This window comes from Equus przewalskii, chromosome 26 (genome assembly GCF_037783145.1).
Source record: "Equus przewalskii isolate Varuska chromosome 26, EquPr2, whole genome shotgun sequence".
Taxonomy (NCBI): domain Eukaryota; kingdom Metazoa; phylum Chordata; class Mammalia; order Perissodactyla; family Equidae; genus Equus; species Equus przewalskii.
In genome coordinates, this window is record NC_091856.1 from 8496371 (window position 1) to 8516312 (window position 19942).

A 19942-nucleotide genomic window follows, 5' to 3' on the forward strand; every position below is an offset into this window, starting at 1 on the left:
CTTGCTTCTTGTACTACTGCTGTGTCTTGCAAGGGAGAGTGGGAGCAGTTTTCTTACATGAATGGTGCCATGTTTACGAGTCCAGGGTTACGTATTCACACTTCATAGAGGAATGTTCATGAGCCTTCTGAAGGAGATTGTGTATTAACTGAGTGCTCCACCTCCATAATGAAGTAGTAAAAGAAAATAATGTATACTATGAAGAACTGTAATGAGTTTTCGATTTTACCCTATATCTAAGCTAACTAGCGAGCCTAGATACTGGCAGAAGATCTAAGACTTCTGGTTTAGAACAAGGGACTTTATTAGCAGTGTGAGCTGCATGTTTGCATCAGTTTTTCCTGCCCATGGGCATGGCATGGAACTACCCAGGTGGATACTGTGCACACAGTGGGTTTGAGTCACAATTACATTCAGGAAACCTCTATCTTTTAAAGGAGTTTCTAAAAGACCTTCTAAGTCTTTGTCATGGAGGATGGCATTATCTTTATTATCTTGAACAGTGAACAAACATGCCTCTATCCTGGAGGGAGACACTACCTCTATCTTCCAAGGCTGTTTGCTAAAATAATTTCTTGAAAAGATAGTCTGGAACAAAAAGTTGTCACAAGATATACAGAAATGTGAAAGACCAAAGGTGAACTGTCTCCCAATGATGACAAAAATCTTAATGGCTAATAATAAGCAGACTATCCTATCTCCCAATCACATCAGTAATCAACTTCCTAAAGGCAGTATGCGTAAAGGACCAGAAAGATGCCCAAAATTAATAATTTTGAACTCACTTTACAAGAATGATATATCTGGAGTGGGGAGAAAGTATTCTCCAAGAAAAGCAGGAAATGTTTTAGAGAAATTGAAATGTTTGACCTGAAGAAGTGAGTATTTTTAGTAGTGGGTGTATCAGTGTTTTTGTTTTTGTTTTTGCTTTTAATGTTTATGTAAATTTAGAGTGAGGGTCACCTTATTCCATCTTACTGTGGAACAAAGTTTTGTTTAGTACTGGATGGTAGATCAGAAATTATTGAGTACTTAATGCAGGGCAGACAACGTCCATTGTGGTTTATGTATGTATCTCACTTAAGGTTCACCACAACCTCATAACTTAGGCATCATCTTATTTCTTATTCAAATTTTTCAGATACAAAAAATACCTTAAATAAAAGCAAGATGACCTAATGGCTTATCTAGTAAGTGATGGGTTTGGGATTTGAACTGAAACCTAAGTAAGTTTTCCCTTTACACCATATTGCCTCTTGGAAGAAAAAAAAGGCCTCTTCAAAAATTAATATTCCAGGTCAGGCCCCGAGGCAGAGTGGTTAAGTTTGTGCGCTCAGCTGCGGCAGCCCAGGGTTTTGCAGGCTGGGATGCTGGGCGTGGACATGACACCACTCATCAGGCCATGTTGAGGTGGTGTCCCACATGCCACAACTAGAAGGACCTGCAACTAAGATATACAACTATGTACTGAGGGGATTTGGGGAGATAAAGCAGAAAAAAAAAAAAAGATTGGCAACAGTTGTTAGCTCAGGTGACAATCTTTAAAATCTTTAAATCTTTAAAAAAATTTTTAAAAAATTAATATTCCAAAGAGTAGAGCATGAGCCCTCAGAAGATGGTAACTCTGTAAATTTGAAGGTGTTTATACTGTGGTCATTAACCAATGTCCTTAGGGAATAGGGGCCAGGAAGAAGGAGAGAGAACTCTTTATTTGACATTAATATTTCATACATCATCGTTCAGAAGACCTATAATTACCCATAAAATGGTACCAGATATTTTTCACTGTAAAATATTTCTTAAGCTAACTTTGGTGTAATATTTCCAAACGCATGCTTTTGAATAGTTTAAAAGTATAAAAAAATGTAAAGATAACATTTTTAATAATCAAACTATTAGATTTATTAATGTAAAGTAAATTTAGCTCCCAAAATGTCCTACCAAAGGAATTGGCTCCTCAGATACCCAAAGGTAGTGGTATTAGGGCAACATCTTCGATAGAATCAAAATATACTTAGAAATCTGAGATCTTGAATAATGCCATGTATCTTATAAAAATAAGAACAACAAAAGTGACCAAAAATAGATATTGAATTACATATCCAAAAAAAACCTATTTAAGTAAAGCAATATAATTGGATGGAGATTGATAAGTAACAAGGTAATTTGAATGCAGATATTAAACACATTACTCTATGGTTCCCTCTTCTCCAAATGTTTCATCTGAATTTCCTACTGCTTTCCAAACCCCTTGCTTCATCCTCTGACACATCATAATAAAGAGACAGACTTTCTAATTGAGTTCCAGCCTCCTGATGCCATGTACTCTAGAAAATGCTTTAAAGGGAAAAAGTGTATCAAATTGCACGTGACAAAATGTAATTTCCTTTTCTCTTTGGTTGAAATCTCTCCAGCTTCTGAATGTTTTTACTGCTTTCCCATGTTTTTGAATAGTTGCTTTTTATATTTTATCCAGGGTATATATTTTATCTGTCAGAAGAGTCAGTATAAAACAATACAGTCTGTCATTATGTGAGCAGAAACTTTCTTGTATATATTGTTTACTACAGTTGTCATTGTAATCATAGCAAATATGCAATTTTATACTCAATTTTTCACTGAATTTCATATATATTTTTCAAATACCATATTATATTAATTTTAATCATGTTAATAAGCTATTTCATCCACTATTTTAATGTAGCAATTTCTCTGATATTTAATAGTTAGCTTGTTTTTAGTTTCTGGTTTCATTTTTGAAAACGTTTTTCTTCACAGTACAGGGTCAGAGATTAAAAATTGCACACTATTTCCCTCCTTAGTTTTTATTCCTTATCAACATCTTCCCTTGGTACAGCCAATGTACTATAAGTTCTCCAAGAAACAGCTTATTCACATTAACCCATCCGCATGGCTCATGCTGTTTCTCTTATTTGGAAACTGTTTTCACCTTCTTGTAACTCATATGAGACTCTCTCTTCATTCAGATTTATTTTCAACACTATTTTAATTAGCTTTCCCTATCAATAACTTAATTATTTTATTTATTACAATTTATCCTTTTTTGCATCTTTTTAAAAATATGATTATTTGGTATCTCTTATTAGCAAGGCTGTTTTAGATATCAGGAGGATTCAAAGACTAATCAAGGAATAATACTACTGTCAAGGATATGAGGTCAGTATCTGCATGTTTGGGACTGTAGGTAACAAATCATTACATAAAGGGATTTAAACAAAAATGAAATATTTCACATAACTGAAAGTCTATTAGTAAGGTTGGTTGCAAATATTGAATGGTTCTGTTTTTGGAGTTTTTTTTGGTAACTTTAAAAAACATTTCTAGCAACTTAGAATATTTTTTTATTTTAGTTAAAAAAACTCTCATTCGTATAGTATTGGAAGAGCGAACAAAAATCTATTTGTAATGTAAATAAAGCTTGTTATTTCTCTGCTTTCTTGTCTTTAAAAAATTCTTAAAATTTCCTTTATGAAAACAAACAGCTCATTTTGCTCAGATGTGGTTAAGATTCCTAGTAAACCAAGTGTTTCAGAAGTATTGTCTACAGGAACAAGCATACCACAGAGTCAAATATATCTGATGAAACATGTCTTGAAATGACCTCTTATGAACAGCATCATTTTTATTTTTTTGGTGAGGAAGATTGGCCCTGAGATAACATCTATTGCCAGTCTTCCTCTTTTTGCTTAGGTAAGATTGTTACTGAGCTAACGTCTGTACCAGTCTTCTTCTATTTTTCTGTATGTGGGACACGACCACAGGATTTTTTGATGAGTGGTGTGTAGTTCTGCGCCTGGGATCTGAACCCACAAACCCTGGGCTGCTGAAACAGAGCATGTGAACTTAACCACTATGCCACTGGGCTGGCCCCTGAACAGCATCAATTTTAAAGTCTATCACCAAAGATGTGGAATTCATTTATTCAACCAATTATTATTTAAGCCTCTACTGTGGGCATACATTACTCTATGTACTGGGCTTATAGTAATGAATAAAGAGACAAAATATGCATGCTATACAGCAGAGACTATCACAAAACCATATTACACAAGACATGGGAAAATATTCTGAGATTTTTATCATGTTGTAGAAAAGTAAACAGTATAGGGCACCAACTGATTCAAAAGTCAGAAAAACTAAAATCTAATCCAACTCCAGAATTTATCAACTATCTCTTGGTAAGTACTTATACTTCTATGAATCTATGCTTATTTCATTAAAAAATATAACCAAACTGTACTCTTGAGTACTTTACATGGTTTTATATATAGTATATGAGACAATATATTATGTAGCACTGTCTAGAAAAATGTAGCACAAAATGAGATCATTTATTTTAATTATCATCATTATTACTTTTGGTTTGTAATCTAGCATTTATTTTACTAATGCTTGTGAAACTTTGAGTAAATTTTGTCTGCACATTACTTCATATTATCTCTCATTTTACGTGGAGACCATTTCCTATTTCTATAACATAGACCCATACCTCACATCAATCCTTGTAGTCATACAAAACTTTAAAACTAACACAACCACAACAAATAAAAGTAAAAAAATTAGATTTAGAGTGTTCTATCTATTGCAGAAACTTATTTCAATTATATTTACAGGTCAGCTTGCTGCAAACAATCTTGCCAGTGAAAAATAAGTCAGAGTCTAACTTGCTTTTAACCACAATGAATTGTGGACAGAAAATGGTTCCTGAAGTAAAAAGAGAGACAGAGAGAGAAAGAATCCATCATATTCAGCTGACAAAATCTATTGGGAGAACTGCTCACCTTAATTGGATTCTGCAGGACATGAACATTCCACATATGACACTTTAAATATTGCATGATTAATTAGTCAATGTGAAAAATAATAAAAACTAATTTTGTGTCTATTATTAAAATTGCACCAAGAAACTTTTATTGGTGTCAGGCAAGATACAATAAGGTCCAGTCATGTCTGTTGAGCTTTCTTTATGACTTAAGTATGCTTTATGCATTACTGATACTTTTTTTTGCTAGGTTGATAATTTCTATTTCCCATGAGGTGTAATTGCAGATCTTCCTTGAGTTTCTCTCAGGTGTACATTTTTCACTTTCAGTATTGAGTCTCCTTTCTGCCATCCACAAGAACAAGACATCTACCAGAGCCGGTGTAAGTGTGCCTGGCACTTGGGACTTACAGAGGTGCAAACAAAAAATAACCTTAGAGCATCTTTGTGTTGTCTTTCATTGTTATCTGTCAAAATGCCAAATTTGTGTGGCCTTGTCCATGATTAGGTAGTGGGAACTCACCTCTCTCTGACGTAGAGGCTATGATGATTTTAAAACATTGATCTGGTTATAATTAAGATTATTAAGGAAACTCCCATATACTAAAGAGCTCGAGCTTCATGATAGTTGAGAAAACTTTAGCAATTGGAATTAGAGCTGTAATGGAATCTAAAGACTGAATAATTCTTGAAAAAGTACAAACCCTTGTACAGATTTCAAGAAAAACATGGTTTCTAATCTCTCAGAGGAGAAATTCCAGTGAGATATATTGCACAGTGGGATTCACCCTCTAGTTATCATTCTTTCAATGATCCAATAATCATCATGGGGTACATGCTGTGAAAAGCAATGTGCTAAGTGGTGGTAACGGATAATTAAAAAGCTATGGTTCTTGCCCTCAAAGATCTCACAGTCTAGCAGACCATGCAAGCTAAGGGTAGCACAGTGTAGTGATTGCTATTTTAGCATTCTCCTTGACATATGAATTGCATATAAAGCAAATTTGCAAAAGTCACCCAATAAATCAGGAGTTTTGAGGCTGGATTCCACCTTACTTATTTATTTCCGTAATTCTGAAAAATGTAGGTACATTGAAAATATAAGCAATTACAAATATAAATTTTTACTAAAAGTGATTTGGACCCAAATTACACATAAGGAAGATCACATCACAGATTTCAATTTGAAGATTTCAAATCACATATTTAAAGCTTTGGTTGATTGTGAGCTCTGTATTTTGCTTTTAAAAAATGTTTACTGTGATGCTTTTCTTGTTACTATTGGATTTAAATATTATCTAGTTCAACTTGCTCCTCTAAAGATGAACATTAGAAAATAGCATTGTTCTAGAAGGTGTGGTAAACTGAATGTGCTTATTTCTACAAGAAGATAAGCTACTTTATATTATAAGCTTGGCAGTAAACAAACATATCTACTGACAAAATAAATTTTCTATACAACTAAAACTGAAGGAGGCATCTGCTTCAGAATATGTGAGCAAAAGAATTATTCTCCAGAAATTAACTGAAATTTATATTGTTAGAAGTTTTTCCAGGTTATCCTCTTTACTCTTTTCTGTAGTTTCAAAAAATGATTTGTTTTTTCTTAAGGAAATTGATAGTATTTAGTTTAATAAATAGTAAATAGGGAAAGTGATGTAATGGTATTGGAAAGGCAGAAAAGCAACTTTTTTAGGATTATTTTATTTTTTGATTATAAGCATGATGCATGTACATTGCACACAAATATAAAAATTTTAAAAATAGAACTAAGACAGTAATAATGCCACAAAATAGCCAACCACTTAAAAATAATGATGAATATACTTCAAAATGTGTTCCAGTAGAGTTTTAAATAAAATTAAAAGCCAAATAGAATAATGTTATTAAATCAATAAACATTGGAAAACTTATTAGCAGATGTTGGGAGATTTTTGAATAAACAAACAATTATAAGCTACTGGTGGAATTACAATTCTGAATAACATTTTTGGAAAGCCATATGGAAATTATACAAGGTATACAATTATTCCTACCTACTGACCCAGTTTTGTCTTCCCTAAGAATTTAATATAAGAAAACAATGCAGAGAGATGGTGTCAGCAACATGGCAGAGTGAACTGTTCCCTTTGTCTCTCCTCCTTTGAACTACAAGTAAATGGACATTCATTGACCAGCAGAGCTGGCCCACAGCACAACAGGATGCCTGAGAAACTCATGCAGCTATGGATCTGAAGCTGGATGGACTGCACCCCCAGGAATTGGTAGAGCTAGGTGAGCGCAACCCTACCTTCCCCAGAGGCCCTGTGTGAAAACCTGAACTCCTTCCTGGCTGGTGCAATCACCCATAGTATTGTTGCCGTTACTGACTCTTAGTTAATATCAGCCCTGATATTCATTGCCCTACAGTGAACCCAGGCTACATGGGTTAGAACTAAAAGCACACATTCCCAGGTCCCTGGTTCTTTAGTTACACTCATATGTAAATGCTTGTTTCTTTAACCTCTGACTCCTTGACTATAGAGCCAGAAGTTACAAATTGTTAAAGTCCAGATGATCTCATGCTGGGCTCCCACTAAAGTTGTGGCTAATCCCAGGACCTTGAAGTTCTTTTACAGAGAAACTAATGTCCAGAGAATATCAAGAAACCAAAGCTTCCCAGGCCCAATTCCTCGGCTTCCTGACATCAGAGCCTACCTTCCACCATGGAGATAAACAGCCAAGGACACTCATCTGAGAAATCCTTTTTCTCCTCCACTGGAAGCAGCCCCAGACACAGGCCAATGGGAAAATGCTGACCAAGAATGTCACGGCCTCCCTCCCCTACCTAAAACCCCAGATAAAAACCACTACCCATTTCTTAACAGGGAGAAGCAATTTTGGGGGCACTTGCCCTTGCTTTTCTCCCTCTGCCTGGCAAAGACTTTCTTTTTTCTCCCAAGACTCTGTTCTCATTATTTGGATTGGCATCAGGATCAGACTGAATTTTCAGTAACACTGTTCCCCTAAAAGTGGGAGCATGCTTTGGTGCAACTGTGGGAAGGAGAAGTGGCAGCCTGTGGCCCGTGACTGAATGCTTTCCAAGTTGGTGGGAGAGCTCACCCTGTCGCTGCAGTTCTAATGACTGACCCAGGCTTGCACCCTGTGAAGAAGCCACACCCACCAAGCACAATGGCCAGCACAACTGTAAGAAGGGGTGGTGACAGATATATATGCATGTGAAAGCTTTCCCACCTGGCGTGAGTGGCCATAGTACCACTGCAGCCCCACAAGTGGGAATGAACCCTGGTGCGAAAAAGACCTAAGCCTGTGTGTGAAGGCCTTCTCAGCCAGTGGGACCATCCTCTGTACCTGCACAACTTCCAGCAGATGAGGTGGGATCAGAAACACAGCTCCTGCTTCCCCCTAATGGTTGCAGGTGGAATCTGTGACCTGATACAACCACAAATCTCCCAGAAAAGATTACTTCATCAAATACCATGAAAAACTACAGCAACAATTCAGAGCAGAAGGAGAATGACAGATCTCAAAAAACCAACCCTGAAGTCACTGAAATTTACAATCTAAATGACAGAGAATTTAAAATAGAATTCATAAAGAAATTCAATGAGTTACAAGAAAACTCAGACAGTTCAATAAACTCAGGAATAAAATTAATGAGGAGAAGAAATACTTCACCAAAGAGATTGAAACTACAAAAAAAAAAAAAAAAAACCAAGCAGAAATTCTGGATATTAAGAACACAATTAATGAGATGACAGATAACCTAGAATCCTTAAAAAATGGAACTGACTTTATGGAGGAAAGAATTAGTGAGTTAGAGGATAGAAATATAGAAATGCTTCAGGTGGAGGAGGAGAGAGAACTAAGATGTTAAAAACATTGAAGACATTCTTTGAGAAACATCTGACTCAATTAGGAAAAGCAACATAAAGATTATAGGTATTCTAGAAGGAGAAGAGAGGGAGAAAGAAGCAGACAGCTTGTTCAAAGAAATAATAGCAGAAAATTTCATAAACATGGGGAAGGAAATGGACTTAAAAATTCAGGAAGCCAATATAACTCTTAATTACATCAATGCTAAAAGACCTTCTCTGAGGCATATAATAGTAAAACTAGCAAAAGACAATGACAAAGAAAAAATATTAAGGGCAGCAAGGCACAAGAAAATAACCTACAAAGGGACCCTTATCAGGCTTTCAGTGGATTTCTCAGCAGAAACCTTACAGGCTGGAAGAGAATTGAATGATATATTCAAAATACTGAAAGACAAAAATATTCAGCCAGGAATACTCTATCAAGTGAAGCTATCCTTAAGATACAATGGAGAAATAAAAGCATTCCTAGATAAACAAAAGCTGAGGGAGTCCATTGTCACCAGGCCTCCCCTACAAGGAATGACTAAGGATGCTCTCATACCTTAAAAAATGGCAAATATCTACAAAGCTTTGATGAATCGAGATAAAGCGAGAGAAAAAAATAAGAAAATTGCAGCTCTTTCAGCACAGGGTAGCAAATAATTATATCTTAAAAGATAAAGTGAAGGAAAGCATCAAAAGTAACTACAACCTAGTCTCAAACTCACAACACAGAATAATCAGTGACAGCAATAACGCAGAAGGGAAAGCAGGAAGGGATGGAATCTACTAAGGCTAATGGAGACAAGAGACTATCAGAAAATGGACTATCTCATCTATGAGATCTTTTCTACAAATTTCATGTTAAACCCTAAACAAAACATAAGAGCAGAGCCACAATTCACACAAAAAAAGAGAAAACTGAGAAAACCTCCACAGAAAACCACCAAAATGAAGTGACAGTCAGAAACACAAAGGAAGAGAAACAACAGAAATACAGAACTGGAAAATAAGAGATAAAATGTTAGTGATAAGCCCTCATAATAATCTCTCTAAACATAAATGGATTAGATCCTCCCATCAGAAGACACAGAGTAACTGGATGGATTAGAGAACAAGATCCAACAATATGCTGCCTCCAGGAAACATATCTTGGTTCTAAGAACAAACATAGGCTCAGAGTGAAGGGATGGAAGATGATACGCCAAACAAATGGCAAACAAAAGAAAGCAGGTGTTGCCATACTTATATCAGACAAAACAGACTTTAAGAAAAAAAGACAATGAGAGACAGTAAGTTATGACAAAAGGGACTTTACACCAAGAGGATATAACACATAAACATATGTGCACCTAACACAGGAACACCAAAGTATATAAAGCAACTATTAACAGACCTAAAGGGAGAAAATAACAGCAACACAATAATAGTAGAGGACCTCAACACTCCACTTACATCGATGGATAGATGACCAAGACAGAAAGTCAACAAGGAAACAGTGGATTCAAATGAGACACTTGATCAGATAGACTTTATAGATATAAATAGTGCATTCCATCCCCAAACAGCAGAATACACATTCTTCTGAAGTGCACATGGAACATTCTCAAAGATAGACCATATGTTGGGAAACATGGCAAGCCTCAATAAATTTTAAAAGATTGAAATCATATCAAGCATCTTTTCTGACCACAATACTATAAAATGAGAAATCAACCCACAGGGAAAAAGCTGGGAAAGTCAGAAATATGTGGAGACTAAACAACATGCTACTGAACAACCATTGGATCAATGAAGAAATCAAAGATAAATTAAAAATTACCTGGAGACAAATGGAAATGAAAATACAACATACTAACTCTTGTGGGATGCAGCAAAAGTACTTATAAGAGAAAAATTCATAGCAGTACAGGCCTATCTCAACAAACAAGAAAAATCTCAAATAAGGAATCTTAAACTACACCTAATAGAAACTAGAAAAAGAACAAATGAAACTCAAAGTTAGAATAATAAGGGAAATAATAAAAATTAGAGCAAAAATAAATGAAATAGAGACTTAAAAAACAGTAGAGAGGATCAATGAAAGTAAGAGCTGTTTCTTTGGGAAGATAACCAAAATTGACAAACCTTTAGCCAGACTTCCTAAGAAAAAAGAGAAGGCTCACATAAATAAAATTAGAAATGACAGAGGAGAAATTACAATGGATACCACAGAAATACAAAGGATTATAAGAGAATACTATGAAAAACCATATGCCAACAAATTAGATAACTTAGAAGAAGTGGATAAATTCTTGGACTCATACTTCCTCCCAAAACTGAATAAAGAAGAAATAGAGACTCTGAATAGACCAATCACAAGTAACGAAATTGAAACAATAATAAAAAATCTCCCAAAAATTATAAGTTCAGGACCAGATATCTTCTCTGGGGAGTTCTACCAAACATTCAAAGATTTAATACCTGTCCTTCTCAAACTATCCCAAAGAATTGAAGAAGATGAAATGCTTCCTAAATCATTCTATGAAACCCCCATTACCCTGATACCAAAACCAGGCAAGGACAGCACAAAGAAGGAAAATTTCAGGCCAATAGCACTGATGAACATAGATGCAAAAATCCTCAACAAATTACTGGCAAACCAAATACAGCAATGCATTAAAAGGATCATACACCATGATCAAGTGGGATTTACACCAGGGATGCAGGGATGGTTTGGCATCTGCAAATCAATGTTTTACACCACATTGACAAAATGAGGAATAAAAATCACATGATCATCTCAATAGATGCAGAGAAAGCGTTTGACAGGATCCAACGCCCATTTGTGATAAAAACTCTCAGTAAGATGGGTATGGAAGGAAAGTACTTCAATAGAGTAAAGGCTATATATGACAAATCCACAGTCACATCACACTTAATGGGGAAAAACTAAAAGCCATCCCTCTGAGAACAGGAGCAAGACATGGGTACCCACTCACACCATTCCTATTCAACACAATACTGGAGGTTTTGGCCAGAACAATTAGTCAAGGAAGAGAAATAAAAGGAATCCAAATTGGAAAGGAAGAAATGAAACTCTTGCTGTTTGCAGATGACATGACTCTCTATATAGAAAACCCTAAAGAATCTATCAGAAAACTATTATAAATAATCAAGAACTACAGTAAAGTAGCAGGGTACAAAAGTGACTTACAAAAATCAGTTGCATTTCTGTATACTAATAATGAACTAACAGAAAGAGAATTCAAGAATACAATCCCATTTACAATTGCAGCAAAAAGAATAACATATAGGAATAAATTTATCCAAAGAAGTGAAAGACCTATACACTGAAAACAATAAGACCTGTTTGAAAGAAATTGAGAAGATATAAAGAAATTGAAAGACATGCCATACTCATGGATTGGAAGAATAAACATAATTAAAATGTCCATATCACATACAGCAATCTACAGATTCAATGCAATCCCAATCAGAACTCAATAACAAAAGGCAAACAACCCAATCAAAAAATTGGCAGAGGATATGAACAGACATTTCTCCAAAGAAGATTTACAGATGACCCACAGACACATGAAAAGATGTTCAACATCACTAATTATTAGGGAAATGCAAATCAAAACTACAATGAGATATCACCTCTCACCCAACAGAACGGCTGTAATTACCAAGACAAAAAAAAAATGTTAGAGAGGATGTGGAGAAAAGAGAACCCTGATACACTGCTGGTCAGATGCAAATTGGTACAGCCACTGGTGAAAACAGTATGGAGATTTCTCAAAAAATTAAAAATAGAAGTACTGTAAGATCCAGCTATCCCACTGCTGGGTATTTATCCAAAGATCTTGGAATCAACAATCCAAAGAGATTTATGCACCCCTATGTTCACTGCAGCATTATTCACAACAGCCAAGAAGTGGAAGAAACCCAAGTGCCCATCAAGTAATGAACGGATAAAGAAGATGTGATTATATATATATATATATATATATATACATATATATATATATATATATATACACACACACAATGGAATTCTACTCAGCAATAAAAAAAGACAAAATCAACCCATTTGCAACAACATGCATGGAACTTGAGGGTATGATGTTAAGCGAAATAAACCAGACAGACAAAGAGAAATACTGCATGATTTCGCTCATATGTAGAAGATAAACACATGGACAAAGAGAATAAGTTAGTAGTTACCAGAGGGGAAGGGGGCTGAGGGGTTGGCAAAAGGGAAAATGGGGCACATATGTATGGTGACGGATAAAAATTAGACTCCTAGTGGTGAGCACGATGCAGTCTTACAGGAACTGATAAATAATAATGTACATCTGAAATTATACAACGTTATAAACCTTTATGAGTTCAATAAAATTTTGAAAAACAAAGAAAATATTCAATCTAAGGAAAAAAGTTACTTGCAGACATTTATTTCTGAATCATATGTAAGATCCACAACTTGGAAAATTCTAACGTTAATGAATGAAATACACTGTGGATACTGAGAATCGAAACCATGAAGGTTGTTTCATAACATTTTTTTAAAGTTCCAGAAATAAAATATAAAAGTCAGAGAATTGAAAACAAAAATTTATGATAACTCTAAAATACATGTATGCATATGTAGGCACATTGAAGATGATGTCTCTGAATTAAAATTTTTGTCTAAATTTTAGAATGGAATTCTTAGTTTTCTTAGTAATAGCATTAGTTGTAGTAGGGGTGGTAACACCAATAATATAATCGTAATAGAAGTATTAATTACTTTGTTTATTTATGTTTTTTTGAGGAAGATCTGTCCTGAGCTAACATCTGCTGCCAATCCTCCTCTTTTTGCTGCGGAAGACTGGCCCTGAGCTAACATCCGTGCCCATCTTCCTCTACTTTATATGTGGGATGCCTGCCACAGCATGGCTTGCTGAGTGGTGCCATGTCCACACCCAGGATCTCAACTGGTGAACCCTGGGCCACTGACGCAGAATGTGTGAACTTAACCGTTGCAGCCACTGGGAAGGCCCCAGAAGTATTAATTATTAAAGTTCTTCTCTTTTGGATGTTTTCAATATAAGGAAACAACTTCCAGTGGGAAAGTTTAGACAGGAATATTTAATAACATGAAATACCTTTTCTATTGTTTGTATACAAAATGAAAAAGAAATATTTGTCCTGTATTCATGTAGGGCCCTCTCCTGGCCTTTTTACGCACCTCTTCTAACACCTACATCAAGGTCATGGTAGCCTACTGGGAAAGGTGCCAGAGTCTGATCCAAGGGTACTGTGTTCTATTATTACAAAGTGACTGGTCCCTTCTCTTCTGAGAATTATACTTTGAACTCTCAATATTACATATGTGTGTGTGTGTGTTTAATTGCTCCCCCTACACACACATAAATATGTGGAGTGTCAGGGTGGGTTATCTGAAAGACATACAATTTTCTTGAAGTATCAGATTTCTTCTGGCTCCAAGCCTACCCCATTATATTTAACACAGACTTTATTATCTGCAAAAACCCTTGGACAAACCACCTGATAATTTCTCTAGCATTTTGGAATTATTTTTGCAAGCCCAACCTAATCTGGGCACTTGCCTATTGTGCAAACTTTCTGGCATTTAAAAATTTTGCTTGCTCTGTGGCTATCTATGGACAGAGTTCAAACACCAATAAACATTCATTAGACAGTTAATGAAGCCACAGAGAAAGATTTTACTATCTCCTAAGGACCTCTTTTTGTAGATGGTATAATATGGCTTGTCTGTTTCCTTTTCTCATCTTCCTTATTCTTCATATACTTTTTGATAATTAAAATAATTTTCTAAAAATCAATAATCTTTTGGTTTGGAAATTCCATTATGAGGAATATTATGACTATTTTATTATTTAGATGTCTCAGAAATAACTCAACTACATATGTGAAGGATGGTGCTATTAAAATCTTAGCTGTGATATTTATTATGTGAGTGACCTCCATGGGGCCATTAGGTTTCTTTGAACCTCCGTTTCCTCATCTTTTCAATGGATAGATCATACTGCCTCAGTAACATACCTCACTGTCTTGAGGTGAGACTCAAAATAGTATGTTTTAAGTGTTTTGAATACTGTAACACAAAATTCAACCTTTTCTATTAATGCTTTCTATGAAAAATTAATTTCTTCTCTAAGAAATTTGCAGTTGTATACAAAATCCTACAAAATGGTATGTAAATCAAGTGAATTTTGGTAACAGATGTCCTATATTCTCTTCCACACATCTCAGCAGTGAGAGGACCAGGATCAGGTGACAAGGAAAAAAGGGAAGAGTAGTTGTGTTACAACTTAGCAAACTGAGGAGACCAAAAACGGGAAAAAATGGCATGAGAAACTTTTATTTATCTCACTGGTCTGCAGAAAGGTAATCGAGTAATAAGAGTTTATTCCATAAGGAGATTTCCAAGGAGGCTCAATTTAGATTGTTTCCAGCTGAATATAATGCTAAGAACCTAAAGCATGGGATACTAGAGGAAATTTGCCAACTTTACAATTTTGTCTTCTAGCAATCCTGTATTATTTTAAGATGGTGTCAAGTAAAAGGATATAAATATACACATATTTTTATCAGCCAGGAGGTAAAACATTCAAGTTCAAAATGATGTCCAGTAGCATCATCTTCATATTGATACTTACTCATGAAGACACTAACACATTCATTATTTACCTGTATAGAATATTATTAGCTATTCAAAGAAAAAATAATTTATGTATACACAAAGCTGCTGCATGATATTATCTATCATGTAAGCTGAAGCATTTGAGTCAACACAGGCTTATAAAACTATAAAATCACATTTTTAATTGCAAAATCATGTGTGCAACAGATATCCCTACCTGTATATCATCTCTAACATGCACTTCATGTAGGTCTTTTACAGTCTACACAACATTTGTGTTTCTAAAAGTTACCATGCTATGTAAAATCATTCAGTGAAAACCACAAAGCTAATGGGATATGGATATACCATCAAAAAATTCATGAATGCCACATTAAAAATAACAACAAAAAAGCGGAATCTAATAAAAATAATAGCATAATTTTACACATTTTATATAGGTAAATGATACATAAAGACTACAATAAATGTAGCACTTTACCTTGAAAAGAGATAAGTTTGCTCGGAGAAGTGACTTTTAAAAGTGTTGCAGCTTGTGAGTAAGCAAGAAGTGGTTGAAAAAAGGTTATCTGAAATGATATGGACAGTTTTAACACAAGAAGTGAATGTGTGTGACTCAGAACACACATGGCAACCTGAGGTATCTAGTAGAGTTTTGAGGTCTGTGTGTGTGCTGCCTTTTGTGTATTTGTATCAGCTCAGTGCAACTGGGTGTTTTTCTACATTCATCTGCTGTTTCTTCTGATGAAATGATGCATAAGAAAACACAGGATTCACATTGTGTTCAAATTGTTTCCTAGGGCCCAGCCTGGTGGCTCAGCAGTTAAGTTCACACATTCTGCTTTGGTGGCCTGGGGTTCGTCGGTTCAGATCCTGGGTGTGGACATGGCACTGCTTGGCAAGCCATGCTGTGGCTGGTGTCCCACATATAAAAAGTACAGGAAGATGGGAACAGATGTTAGCTCAGGGCCAGTCTTCCGCAGCAAAAAGAGGAGGATTGGCAGCAGATGTTAGCTCAGGGCTAATCTTCCTAAAAAAAAAAAAGTCCTAATATATCAATTGCATTGGAAGATATTTGTGTTTTCACAATACATTTTATAGTGTAACTGACTCTGTGTGTGTTTCAAGTCTATTGGGAATGCTTCTGGTGATAGATGAGTTAATAAGATACTACTAGGCTAACACCTCTACTGAAACAACTAAATATCTGGACATTGTACAAAGAGATCTATGTGAATGTATTCAAGAGTAGAGAAGTAGGCAGACTCTGGTAATTAGTCTACTCTCAAGGGTGGGGATTTTTACATTATAAATTCCAATTTTTGCTGCCTCTGGGTTGAGGACAGAAGCAACCATCACACATGAAATGGCAGGGGAAAAATTGCAATCTTTCTGGCCTAGGGAAAGAGGACATAGTTGTAGATACAGATGAGAGGTAGAGAAAATTGCAAGGGAAAGGATGATTGATAGGATAAATATCCAGATTCTCTTTGTGCCACATATTTGGCTGACCCCAGAACCAAGCATGCACAGATTAATCCTAAAGCAGCTCAGTTAAACACAAGAGTTCTGAACTGAGATTGATGTTACCAACCAAGAGATGGTATTTTCAGTTCATATTCCCCTGAGGCAAATTCCTTTTATAAAAAATACATATAAGTCATTAAAAAAATCACATAATACAGAGTCTCACAGCTTAGTATTCATAATGCAATCCAAAATTACCTGACATTCAAAGAACCAAGAATATGGAGCCCATTCTCAAGCAAAAAAGCAATCAATTGAGAACAACCCTAAGATGGCCCATACATTGGAATTAACAGGCAAGGATTTACAGCTAGTATTAATTTATAACGTTTATTAATTATTTGAAATAAAATATGATCTTAATGAATGTAAAAATAGGAAACTTTAGCAGAAAAAAAGAAATGATATAAAAGAACAAACTGACAATTCTGGAACTGAAAAATGCAATATCTGAAAAAAGCCTCTGGGTGCAATTAACAACATGATACAGATGATAGGTGACTTAAGCATAAATTAAAAAAAATTAACGATGTTGAAAAACATTTAAAAATTGAAAAAGTAAAGATCCTTATGGATTTGATATAAATATATTAAATGCTGAGAATTAGAGTCCTATAAGAAAATGAGAGAGAATAAGGCAGATGAAAACCACTGAGGAAATAATAACAGCCAAACCTTTGAAAGCCAAAGAGAAGATGTTGGAAAAAGAGAAAGAAACATGATACATTGCAAACAGAGGGACAGTGAAACAATTAAAAGCTTACTTCTTATCAGAAACTATGGAAGTAAGAAGACAGTGAAACAATATCTTTAAAATTGTGAAAGAAAAATAAGCAAACAAAAACTATCCGTCAAGAACGTCAAAACCAGCAAAAATATTCTTCAAGAATGAAGTTGAGGCAGACACTTTTAGATAAAGGGAAACTAAACTAATTTATTCCAATAAAATCTACACTTTGAAAAATGCTAAAGGCTAAAAACTGTTCATTGGACTGAAGGAAAATGATACTATAAGAAAATACAGATTCTCAGAATCTTATCAGGAATACACAGGCACATAACATAATGACAAGAGGACAATTGTCCAAAAAGACAAAACAATCTGTAATGTGTATTCTCCAAAGAGTAGAACATCAAAATACCTGAGGCGACAGCTGACGGAAAAGCAAGGAGGAATAACAAACACACCATTATAGCAGAGACATTACCACCCTTCTATCAGTAATCGACAATTCCAGTAAGCACAAAATCAGTAAGGATATAGTTGACCTGAACCACAGTATCAATAAGTTTGACCTAATGGATATTTATAGAGTATTCCATCAAACAATAGTAGAATACACATTCTTTTCAGCTTACATGGATAATTCACCAAGACATCTCACATTCTGTGGAAAAAAACACACTTTAACAAATTTAAAAGGTAAACATCATATCAAGTATTCTTTCAGATCACAGTGAAATTAGATTAGAAATCAGTAACAAAAAGGTAGTTGGAAAATCCCAACATACTTGGAGATAAAACAATACAATTCTAAATAACACATGTATCAAAGAAGAAGTTTAAAGAGAAATTAAAAATATTTTGAACTAAATGAAAATCAAAATGCAACCCATTAAATATTGTGAGATGCAGCAAAAGAAGGGCTTAGAGTTAAATTTATATGTATGTTTATATTAAATTTATACTGAATACATATATTAGAAAAGAATAAAGACATAAAATCAATAATCTAAGATTCTACCTTAGGATAATAGGAAAAAAAGAAGAGCGAATCAAATTCTAAGTAAGCTGAAGAAAGTAAATAATGAAAATCAAGACACTAATCAGTGGAAGTGAAAACAGGAAAACAATAGAGAAATCAATGAAACCAAAAGCTAGTTCTTTGAAAGGATCAATAAATTTGATAAAACCCTAGACAGGCTAACCAAAAAACAAAGAGAGAAGATACAAAATACTAATATCTTAAATTAAAGAGGGTCATCACTATTGGTCCAACAGACTGAAAAGCAACATTATGAACAACACTATGCCTAAAAATTTGATGATCTAGATGAAATCCAACAATTCCTTGAAGGACACAATCTATCAAAAATCACACATGGAGAAATAGATAACCAGAACAAGGCTCTATTAAAAAAATGAATCAATAAGTAATAACATTCCAAAACAGAAAAGATCAGATTAAGATGATTTCACTGTGGAATTCTGCTAACCATTTGAGGAAGAAATAATACTGATTCTCTACATCTCTTCCAGAAAGTACAATTCCTAATTCATTCCATGGAGCCAGAATTACTCTAATATCAAAACCAAACAAAGACAAATTTAAAAAAGGAAAATACAGACCAATTTCTTTCACAAACATAAATACAACATTCCTCAGCAAAATGTTAGCAAATCAAATCTACCAATGTATAAAAAGAATTATACACCATGATCAGGTGGGATTTATTCTAGGTATATAAGGTTAATTCAATGTTCAAAAATCAATTATTGTAATCCATCACATCAATAGGCCAAAGAAAAAATCATATGATTATATCAATATACATAATAATCATTTAACAAAATCTGACATCCACTTATCATAAAAATTCTTAGGAAAATAGGAATAGAGCAAGACCTACTCAACTTGATAAGGAACATCTATGAAGAACATACAGCTAATGTAATTTTTAACAGTGAGAAATTAGATGCCTTCCCCCTGAGATCCAGAAGAAGACAAGGATGTCCTCTCTCACAACTTCCATTTGGCATTGTACTGACATTGTCCTGGCTAAAGTAATAAGACAAGAAAATATCAATTGGGAAGGAAGAAATAAAACTGTCTATCTTTGCAGACGATATGAATATCTATGTAGAAAATCTCAAAGAATTTGTATACACACAAAATACACACACACACATGCCCATGAACACGCACACTCAAGGAACTGATAAGCAATTATAGCAAAGTTGCAGAATACAAGGTTAACATATGAAATACAAACCCTTTCATATATACTAGCAAAGAACAATTGAAATTTAAAATTAAAAATACAACACCACTTATGTGAACATTCCCCAAATGAAATACCTAGGCATAAATTTAACAAGATATCTATAAGATCTACATG